Here is a 10,211-nt window from a genome sequence, read left to right on the forward strand (position 1 = left end):
TACCCAAACAGACCAAAATATGACTCAAAGGCCGATCTCAGATGACTCGAACTTTGAGTCCACACTGGAGTTCATATTCCTTCCTGTCCTTGTTGATAGCAGTTTATGCAGGGCAAAGTTCAAAGCAGGCCTTAGCTGTCACTGGAGACCCCTGACAGTTTCATCAGGACGGCTGTGATGAGAGTTTGAGATGTCTGCTCAAAGAGTTGATGGACATTTTGCTCAGATAATTCATAAGAGTCATTGAACAGTCTCATGGCGAGCGGATTTGCAGTATACCATCCTTTTCGCAGTCCGTGTGATCACTTCCCCCCCCCCGAAAGTGACCATTGTTCAGTTCGCCGTCCACTCTGTGCCCAACAGCCAGGTTATTCCAGCACGTTGGAGACACCCAAGAACAACACCTCTCGTCAAAGATTGAACCTGCCTGAAACACTTATACACTCGGAACAGACAGAGGGAGATGAGATCATAGCAAGAGATTTATATGCTTGTTATAATTAAAAAAATAATAATTTTCTCAAAAAATACGTATTTTGTAGTTTTATTTAAATATGTTCACTACACCATAGCAAGTAGTATTACTATATTTACGCATATGTCTACCATAGACTTCTTCTTTATTATATGTTACCTCAAATTATGCTTAAAATGTGACAACTCCCAGTCGGCGCCCTCATGGGAAGTTCTCAAGTGTCAGGACTGACACACAAAATGGCCGACTTCAAATTCTGGAAAGGAACTCAGAGACAGAACAAAGGTTAAATCATTTTCACACCTACGAATGAGTCATGAGAGATGTAAGGGGAAAAAATCAAAAATAAAAAGTCTATTTCAATTAAAATTTGGTTTTATTACTCATTCAACTATATAAAAAACACAGACCTGATTTTTTTTTTTAAATAATATGGAGAGTGGCCTGTAGTTAACACCTAGACCTCTATATCCTTCCGCATTCTTCTCTTACCTAGAAAAGAAAAACTCCCATTACAGGACACATTGCCCTCTGACTCCTATTTTCCACACAAATCCCCCCTTGTCCCATTCAAGACACAGGGAAGGAGCAGAAAAAGGGGGAGGGAAGATCACATTCAAACCTATTTTTTCCTACATTCCTATACGAAAAACAAACGCAATTATCACACCAGTCTTTTCTACTCAAAAACAACACCAAACATACAGTTAAAGATTTTAAAGAAAAACAAATGAAATATCCATCCACACATTTCTTATTCACAATTACAGATTCAGTTAACTCCCAAACCACCCGGATAGCCTCCACTTTCCTTATCTAGGTCTCATTCAATTACTCAACAATTCTCTCAACTTTTTCAAACTTTTGGGGCACATACGCACACACATACCAACTAGAAAAATCCCCATTATAATCACACAATTGACCCTCGTCATTTTATAACAAAAAGCATACCCTCCAAATCACACAAGTCACACATGCTCCAGATTAGTATGCCATCTAGAACCAATAGACTGTGGAATCTCCGCATGCCGAGCCAATTCCAATCCGAAAACTTTTGCCTTATTTAATCTATTTTCCGGGTCATGTCTCATTTCTAACAATTTTAAGATGGCGGAGATTTTAGCCTAGCATTCGCCATGCGTTCATCAAACACGTTGTCGTTAGCCGAGCCGTGGCTAGCGGACTCGCTCAACACAGCTTTACAAGCAACTTTCACAGAGCTGCCCAAAGCAAGCATTCTAGCGTTAACCAACATTTGGTCCACGACCTTACATTGTCGTCTCACTTTTCTCCATTTGAAGAAAATATAGATGTGTTTTTCACGGAGTCAATCAGCATCTGGCGCTGTTTTACACAAGCAAGCTCTACAGACTTCATTAATGCAATCAGACATGTCTCAGATTTTAACGGTGGGAACCAACCTTTATCACAATTAGTCCGCATCCATTCATTTAAAAGATTTTTCATCTTCCGCCGTCGCTGTGGTGGCAGCGCTTCAGCCATGACGAGCGTTGCGGCCGTGACTTGTTCGCTTAGCGACAAGCTTTGAGTATGGACCGGAAGTTTATGCAAATCAAACCACCCTGAGTCTCGGTCAAAAATGTCGTCCATTATATGTAGTAAGTCAGTCGTTATAATATTTATAAAGTCAGTGACGTCTCACTTATGATACTACAATACAACAGATCAAAACTATTCTCATTAATCCCCCCAAAAAATTATTATATTTATATACATATATATTTTTTTTTTAGAAAAAGAAAAAACGAAACAGAAATTAAATATCTTTTTGCGCGACTTAATAAATACTTATCCGGATCTTCGCGGGCGGCTTCTTCACAGCTCTCGCTTCCAATGTGAATGACATCACACGAGCGGCTTCTTCATAGCTCTCGCTTCCAATGTGAATATCACACGAGCGGCTTAATTCGACACAACACCCCCCCCCCCCCCCCCGAGGAATTATGTCCCACGGTTTTTAATAATTACCCACAGCACACACACCGTGTGAATGATACCACACGCTCACTCCGTAAAATTATTCGGAGGGCTTATTCATACCAAAATAAAAATAAAAACAAGACAGCCTATCCCACCGCGGAACCAATCTCATATGCCGTTTCCGAACGACGGAGCGCTCCCACTTGATGTCACTTCCGTATTCAACGGGCCAACCCATGCATGGTTCAATGTCGTAGTAATTGTCAAAATCGAGGACTTTCGCGTCCCTCCGTAACAAATACGACTTCAAAAACCCCCTAACTTGTTCACAGATCTCAAATACAATTCGGTACGGACATAATGCAGCTCTGAGTAATCCCAAACAAACAGAATTTCTCTACGTGGATAATTTGTCCACTCACCTTATTAATATTTGCGCATTTAGAAATTCAGTTGTCCAAGATCATCACAGCTGTTGCAAAAACGTCCCAATTTGTCGCCGTCGGAGGTCACCATTTCAAGGTATTATTTGATTACTATATTAAATGTAATCTTTGCGTGTTCGAAATAATTGCAGATGAGATCTGATGAAGAAGCTTCTTTTGCAAAAGATTTATTTTAGGAGCTCCTTAAAGACACAAGACATGCTTACATTCAAAGGTGATGTTAAGCCTCGAGTGTGTCAATATGAAATCACACAGTTGCTTTATAGATGAAAAAAGCATACTCCTCCTCTGAGGCTGGACAAAGGGTTAGTAATTATAATAGACAGACAAGCGATTTACTGACATGTTTACTCCAGTTCCGCCCAAAGCCGGAAATATATGATTAGACAGGTAATGCCATGCGACCTAGACTCCCTCAGACCCACAGTGTTATCTTCCATGAGAACTTGAGAACTTGCCTCCCATGTGCATTCCTATCTCACCAGCTGGAAGGGAGTGAAAAGTGTTATTCATTACAATACAGTTAATATGTCCAATATATTTCACACAAACATTATCACAGTTATATGGCATCTATATACTATAAGTAAATTCATAAACAGTAAAAATATGCATAGAAAATGTTAAATGTCTTCACTACCTATTAGCATTACACATTACATTCACAAGTCCCTGCAAAGAAACACTTTCCATTTGAAACCAGCCTCGGCTGTCAGTTAATCACACCTCATTGGTGTTACCACAATTGATTTAAAGCGTATGTGTGGTGGATGTACCAGAGGTCCGGACGGAAGTAGATATGGTGATGAAAAAGCCACAAGCCCAGACATGTAAAAAGGGGCTAAAGTGTGAACGGGAGATTCTATCCTAAATTTACATTCTGTCGTCAACCTTTTGAGTGTTCAACATTTGACACAATGGTCATCATGCTGTAGTTATGCTGTCCATCTCGGTATTTTTTTCTTTCTCTGATTAGTAGCTGTTTGTTGTTAATAGTTGTTCATTGTAATAATTGGAAAATAAATCTCGAAATGTATTGTCAAAATCAACATTTCAACATTCAGACCAGATGTAGAAGAGTGCATGCAGTAGTAAAAATATATGCTATTGTCTACGAGTGTTAATTTCGTCAACGAAAACTAAACAAAAATAATTTCGACAACGCACATTTTTCACCGGACTTAGACTAGAAAAATAAACAATAAAAAATAAAAAATCTTGTCTCTGCTAATGTCATGTTTATTTTCAGTCTTGTTTACTCCCTGTCATGTTTTCCCCTTGTCTTGTCATTTCCTGTTTTATTGTGAAAAGTCTGACTCCTCTCGTTTCTGGTCACTTGCCCTTCCTCATGTGGTGTCTGTGTCAACCCTTTCCCCATTACCCTCATGTGTCATCCAATCAGTGCCCTCAGCCAGGTGTGTCTTGTCATGTCATTAGTGTTGGTGTATTTAGTCGGTTGTCTCCCCCCTGTCTGGGTCGGTTCATTTTTGCTGTTGCCACGTTCGTAAGTCTTTCGCCACGTCACGCTGACCTCTTTGCCTTATCCGGATCCATGTCATGTTGTTAGTCTCGCCTTAGTTGTTTTTTCATGTTTTGCTTCAGGTTTTGTTCGTTCCATTTGTTTTGTACTTTGAAGTTAGCCTGTTTTTGATTAGATATTAAAACCTCTTTTGGACTGCACCTCTGCCTTCCCGCATCTGGGTCCTTAAAACCTCTTTTGGACTGCACCTCTGCCTCCTTGCTCTGCCTTCCCGCATCTGGGTCCTAAAGCCCCACCTTACTGACAGCTAATCTCTTACTGTGACACTGTCATGTGACACACAGTGACACCCCCCCCCCCCCTTTCAAATCTGCAGCTAGCGAGTGCAACGCACAACCACGCGGTACAGACAGGAGGTGGATTCACGGTGAAAGTTTTTTATTATTATAGTAAATTAGTTATAACGTAACATTAATTCAACGGCTATAACGTTCCAACAATAATGTTAATCCAACCGCTAACTAATACTAGCTAATTTACTAGCTCATAGCATAGAGCCATATTAGCCACTTGTTGATATACTGTAACTGTGTGTGTTGTTGGTTTTCATAAAAAAAATAGGGAAAATTTTAGATAAAAAATGTTTAACATAATCTTCTGAGAAAAAAATATACAGGGGTAAAATGATTCTCCTGACAAAAACTAGACTAAAACGTTGACAGTTTTTGTTGACTAAAACTAGTTTTAAATTTGTTTTTTTTGGACTAAAATAAAGACTAAAATGCTAGATTTATAGTTGACTAAAAATTGACTAAATAAAATGGGATGAGGTTGACTATGATAAAAACGAACAATCGTGATTGAAACTGGACTAAAACTGAGACTACATTTAAAAATGGCTGATAAAATTAACACTATTGTCTACAGAATTAAAATCTGTTGATTTGTTTTCAACTGAAGAGGACATCCATCTGGCTTCACAAATAAATAATAATGATAATTAATCAATGAATGAATGACTTTGAATGACAATTATCTGTTGGCATGTTCAGAGATACGAGATCCGGCATCAGTCCATTCATTCATTGTTTTCTAACGGGCATGGTCAACAATCTCTCCAAATAACATCCAATTAACCCAACTTGTATAAATTACGTGGGACCAAGGGAAATGAAGCTTGTAAAAGGTCACATATGTGCAATCAAGATTAACAGTAACATGGCATCGACTGGCTAGGAGAAATGTTAAAGTAGTGGGTCCATTGTATGCTGTTGCAGGATGCAAAGGACGACGATGCATGCAAGTGCCACAATGCTATTTATATTCCCAAATCAATGTGGAGCTAATCAGGACTAAACAGGGTACATGTACAAATGGCTTTTAAAGATGGTCTACACAAAGTACACTTTTCATGTGACCTATACCTGGACAACTCAATTGAACATTATAAATAATAATTAAATATTTTGTAGAGGGGAAGTAAAAATGAACAAATTAGATTATGTGGTTGCACCAGTATGCACTGGGTACCAGAGGCATAGCCAGAAATTTTTCATTGGGGTGGCCAGGGTGAAACCATGATTCATATAGGGGTGGCCATAAGTTCATACCCGAAAAGTCTAAATAAGTGGCTCTTGACTATGGAGCCATACCGTTTGCGTGCCGACCTTGGGCTGCGAGCATCGACTAGTAGGCTGCATAAAATAATTTCAGAGCATATGTTATGAATTCAATGCATTGGAGCTGTTACAATTGTCAATGAGTTGCTCAGTTACAATAGAGCTTTCTGCCACTTGGCGGCAATAAGGCAAATGTCAGTTACTGACCTGTAAACAATAAGTAGAAAAGGAAACTGAACAGTGAAATTCATGACTAAGTATTAAAAAAAATTTTTTTAACACTGAACATTAAACAGACAAATAAATAAATAACAAAAACAAGTAAATGCCTTTTCATGGACTAACATAGCACTAACATAGGCTGACATTCACATAGGCAACATGACCCACCCGCAGATGCGTTGTTTGTTGATTTAAAATAAATAAAATTATATTGAAGGTTTATAATAATGAACTTAGATTTGTGTGAACTCCACATGTGGAAGCTCTGAAATGTTTTTGGAATTATGTTTCTATCTGCTTTAGGAGCTGAAATATTTATTTAGTAGGCATTGGCAATATTGTTGAGTATCCAGGATATCCAGGATCGGGGGTGGGGGGGTTGTGGGGAGGTTATTTTTGTTTTTTTTGGACAACACACATTAATCAATGTAAAAAGACATGCGTGTTTGCAATTGGCTCATTTCGTTCCTATAATTGCACTTTCCTATGTATTGCAGATCTCCAACTTTGATAGTAACTTCTTGGTGCTGATGTTGAACACTGAGGCTGTTCCAGTTGCCCAGATTTTGTGGAACGAATACATGAATATTTATAGTCGTGCTACTGCTCACCAGTGTTGGGAATATTGATGTTTAGAATAACGGCGTTAGTAACTCCGTTCTTTTTTCATAAACGGACTTATCTAACAAATTATTCTCCCCATATTTGAAACGCCGTTATCGTTATTGTATGTGAAATCTGTTGCGTTACAATTTATTTATTAGTTTCAAGGCTCTAAGTAAGCTTACAGCAGGTTCCACTAAGTCCATTCATGAAAATGTGTTTAGCGCACAGTTAGAGGCACTGTTGTCTCGTCACAATAAAGGTCTTGACAGCTAGAATGTGTAGTGACTTTTATTTTGGAGGTACCGCAGGAAGCAGTTCACGAAGTGTCTTCCTTCACAATGAACATGATGTTAGCATTTTTGCAAGTCCATGTCCCTCGTGGAACTCATTTGAGGTTTGACAACTTTGACAAGACTGATGAAGATAAAAATAACAGTAGAGATCTGCCGAAAAATGGCCGCTATGAGGAGCGATTTGTTGACAATTCTGTTCCAACAAGAACTATTACAGGACATCGCAACTCCAGAAGCATTATGACAGCGATAAAGGGAAGTACCATAGCGACACACGTATAGTGTAATTAACAGAGGTGGGCATTTTACATAATGGTCCATCATTCGTTATTCGATGGCGTCAGCCATTTAATTTACCTTCAAACGACCTTCAAAGGTGGGCATTACGTCATTACTGTCAGTCACTGTAAGTAAATACAAATAAACACTAATACTCCCCTTCTTCAACTGCTGGCAAGTAAATTAGATGAAAATATGAAATATTTTGGAAAACTTTACGCACGCACGCACACGCACGCACGCACGCACACACACACACACACAGGAATTTTAAAACCTCTAACCCTTTTATCTATTTTCCCCTGCTTGCTTATCCTCCTCAAGATGCCCTTTGTAGCTGGGGTACCCCAAAAAGGCCAGGTTCCCCTTGAGGAACACCGGCTTCTCGAAGTTGCCGCTGGCCAGGGTCTCGCCGGCTGTTGAGAGCATCCTCTCCACTGCAGCAGAGCTAGGAAGCGGGGTGTTACATTTTAGGAGCAGGTCAATGGAGTAAAATATACAGCCATATTGTATTACGTAAAGATATTTGTTCACGTTTATATTATTTAACAAAAAAAAATATGCTGAAAATTTAAAACAAATGTAAAATATGTGATTAGTTTGTGACTAATCAAGAGTTCACTATGGAAAGCCTGGGAATAAAAAAGATTTTTAAAAATTTAATCAAATGACAGCCCTAGCTTTAAGGTTTGAAAATAAACATGAATCCTTACTGGAAAACTTTGTCCTGGTGGATCTCGATGTCAAGCTGGACCTGGGTTGCCTGTTGCTCCTGCCTAGGCTGGCATAAAAAACCTAAAATAAATAATTTAAAGAATAGTTTGAAATTAAATTGTTTCAATGTTTTGCGGTGCCTGCTGTATTTTGTTATTAATTTATTTATTTTATTTACTTAACTACTTGTGTTATTTTATTGACTTATTCATTTACCCACTTATGATGATTATTCATTTATTCAGTGTTATTTTTGTTTTACCCGTCTTTATTCCATGACTGATTTTTACTCTTACTTACGATACTTTGTATGAAATTAAATTTTGAGTTGAATAGTTTTTGGTCTGTGAGACAAAGTGACGTCAGAACCACAGTTGAGAATTTGCCGACCGTCAACTGCACAATTGAGTGAGCACGGTCTATTAAATTGATCTGTAGGAACGGCAGCTGTGTCCGGCTGTCAACATCAAAGTGTGCAAATCATCCCGTCGATTAGACTGCCTTTGAAAAGTAGTCCGATGATTCTAGCTGCAGCCACTAGTACCGTTAGCACGCTAACACTGTAAACGCCTAAAATACACATTCTTCTTTTAGTGCCATTAATTGGCGATCGAACGTGATTTCTGTACCAAGTAGTTCTGTTGACTTTGCTCAAAATAGTTTATGCCGGCATTAAGAACGGCAGGCAACGGCAACGTTCCGAAGGACGAGTCAAGTCATCTGTTGCACCGCGACTGGCAAAACGCTCACGGGAAAAATGTCAAAATAAAAGCGTTTCTTGGCATTACGCTACACATATTACTTTGAGTATTAAGTTAATGTCTGTTAATATATTTTATATATTCTGTGTTCCATTTAAAAGAAAAAGAAAAAAACAAGTCCAACGTCCATTTTTGTTCATTCTCACTGTAAATTGTGGGGAGCTAACCTTGCCAGCAAGATTTATTCTCACGGTATTTGTGAGTTCACAAACTCCGGAGAATGCATTTTGTACCGCTCCCGCTGACAGGTTTGCAGACGATCTTTTTTTTGATCGGACCAATCAGGCGTTGTTTAGGCAAGACCAAACCAATAAGCGCTAATGGTGGAGGGAAACAAACCAACCTAATAGACGAATGGATACTGCAATTAATTATGTTCTCGCAGAATTACTCAATCAATCTGGCTGGCGGGGTTAGTGGGGAGTTGAGTTACTCCCGAAACATTCATACTGTCAATACGTATGTTGATGAACTATTGTATTAAAAAGAGTACCCATCCCAAGAAATTAGGGTTGGGGTATTGTTTATATTTTAAGTCCTTTTCGCCTTTGCATAAATTTTATTAGATTTGGTTTGCTCACTGGCTTCCCATGCAATTTTTGGAGCGGGAAGTACCCCCAAACCACGGCAAGCTACCCTTCACAAGCAAAATTAGGTGGGAGATAAAGCAAGCTAGCTTTCAACACTTTTTGGGCGGTGAAAGAGGAGTTATAGTGCTTGCCAACCAACATAGAAAAATACTGCATGAAAATCATCAAGTCGAAAACAAAGCGAGAGGGGGATATTCCACTATAATTCATATCTAAAAATAGACGCAGATTACATTTTTTTTAACAGCCAGAGACCATTTTCTCAAAGAAGCTCAGACAAACGTGCAACACAATCACACCGGAAGGCAGTCAACAGTGATGGTGGAAACGAGTCAATTGTCGCATTACGCAGACTTCACACTTCGCAGTTCCTTAGGTAGCCCTTAAGGTCCCTGATGGCCTTGGTGACTCGGTTACCAACACTCTCCTCTGTCCCTGAGGCTCTTAAAGTACAAAATTACCTACATTATCATCTAATGTCATAATGGCATCAGTTTTGCTCTTTGTATGAACCAAGCGCCTTCGTCTTCTTTTTAGTTGTCTGTTCTTCTTCTTCGGTGGCGAGCCAGCGGCGGCTTCTTCTTCTTCATTGTCTTCTTCTTCTAGTTTAGTGGCTGATTTACAGCTCTGATGCATAGACCGCCACCTACTGTACAGGCAGCACAAAGCGGTTCCATACATTCAACTGTATACAGTCACTGCCGTCAATGCAATTCAATGCAATGGAAGCAAACAAACAAGCAACTCCGCTGCTAGGTAGCAACCGTCGTACCCGACGGACT

At 39.2% G+C, this 10,211-nt stretch overlaps 1 long non-coding RNA gene across 1 annotated transcript in view; it reads right to left on the reverse strand.

The window, feature by feature from the left end:
• The window catches only part of LOC144061008 (uncharacterized), a 29,625-nt gene extending 19,667 nt beyond the window's left edge, over window positions 1-9,958 (reverse strand). The window contains exons 1-3 of the long non-coding RNA XR_013296060.1: window positions 9,895-9,958; window positions 8,078-8,145; window positions 7,649-7,812 (exon numbers count right to left, since the gene is read on the reverse strand). This is a non-coding gene — a long non-coding RNA (uncharacterized LOC144061008). The remainder of the gene's footprint in view (window positions 1-7,648; window positions 7,813-8,077; window positions 8,146-9,894) is intronic.
• Between the last annotated feature and the right edge of the window lie 253 nt (window positions 9,959-10,211).

Source organism: Vanacampus margaritifer, chromosome 11 (assembly GCF_051991255.1).
Source record: "Vanacampus margaritifer isolate UIUO_Vmar chromosome 11, RoL_Vmar_1.0, whole genome shotgun sequence".
Lineage (NCBI taxonomy): Eukaryota > Metazoa > Chordata > Actinopteri > Syngnathiformes > Syngnathidae > Vanacampus > Vanacampus margaritifer.